We start from the raw sequence: 1,210 nt of genomic DNA, 5'->3' as shown, positions 1-1,210 counted from the left end.
CTGCAAGGAGGGAAGGCGTACGTTTACTGGAAGTGTACAACTATATACTATACTGTATATGACTATATACATTGGAAATGATGGCAGCTGCCCAGCTACAGAGCAGGAAATCATTTGGAGGAGAAAGGAGGGGCTTCCACGCTGCAGGACTTCTCTTTTGTCGGATTTATTTACACCATGTGACGTTTGAAGGGGGAGTGGTGGCGTAGAGGTTAGAGAAGGTGGGCTTATGATCGGAAGGTCGCTGGTTTGATGAACCCTGGACCAACATCAAAATGTGGGTGGGATATGTGAAACACCTGCCTCCACCCTCATTTGCCCCACTCTGGGCTCTTGAGCAACGTCCGAACCTCCACCATCCGCTCCACTGAGCGCCCTGGATGTCAGCTCTCTGCTCCACACAGGGGGCTATGGTAGCTCGGTGGTTGTGTCAGGAAGAACATCCGGCGTAAAATAATTACCAAGTCTTCGTGAGAGTTAGTTCGCTGTGAAGAAGGGAGCAGCTGAAAGAAGAAGATTTTTTTATACCATGTGACGTTTAGGGCAGGTCTGTTGAAGAGCTGCACTCAAAATGTCACCTGGTGCAAATAAATAAACCATACGTGAAATTATGTGATATGGAAGCCCCTTTGTCAGAGTCAGAGAGATTTATTTGTCATACACAGTACACCACATGTGGTGGAATGAAATTATGTACACAGGGTCCCAGTTACATCCAACAATAAAATGTAAAAGAAAAACAGTAATAAGATCTAAGATATGAACTTAGAAAAAACATCAGCTAAATATACAGTAAGCACTCATAGCATAAAAACATTACGCCGAACAGCAGCACGAACATGAACATGAGTCTGTCTGAGCAGATGTGCACGCATGAACACATCAACATTGAAACAGATCAGCAGCAACATGAAACAGATCAGCAGCAACATGAAACAGATCAGCAGCAACATGAAACAGATCAGCAGCAACATGATATGGTTTTTCACAGTGATTATTCTGGTTAGAGATTCATGAGTCTAACAGCCTCAGGGTAGAAGCTGTTCCTCAGTCTAGTGGTTCTACACTTAATGCTCCTCAACCTCCTTCCTGAGGGGAACGGGGCAAAAAGTGTGTGTGCTGGGTGAGTGTGGTCCTTCATGATGCAGGTGGCCCTCTTCCTGCATCTGGAGGTGTAGATGTCTGTGATGGTGAGGAGGCTGATTCCGAC

The 1,210-nt window shown here is 45.5% G+C and overlaps 1 protein-coding gene across 1 annotated transcript in view; it reads right to left on the bottom strand.

Annotated features, from left to right (window-relative positions):
* Positions 1-1,210, bottom strand: part of srrm3 (serine/arginine repetitive matrix 3) — a 114,009-nt gene that overhangs the window by 23,340 nt on the left and 89,459 nt on the right. The gene's annotated exons all lie outside the window — the stretch shown is intronic.

The sequence above is a fragment of the Nematolebias whitei genome, chromosome 14, assembly GCF_014905685.2.
Source record: "Nematolebias whitei isolate Nwh7 chromosome 14, NemWhi1, whole genome shotgun sequence".
NCBI classification, from domain to species: Eukaryota; Metazoa; Chordata; class Actinopteri; order Cyprinodontiformes; family Rivulidae; genus Nematolebias; species Nematolebias whitei.
Note: the sequence above shows the minus strand (reverse complement) of the source record. Positions and strands in the feature narration are given on the sequence as shown.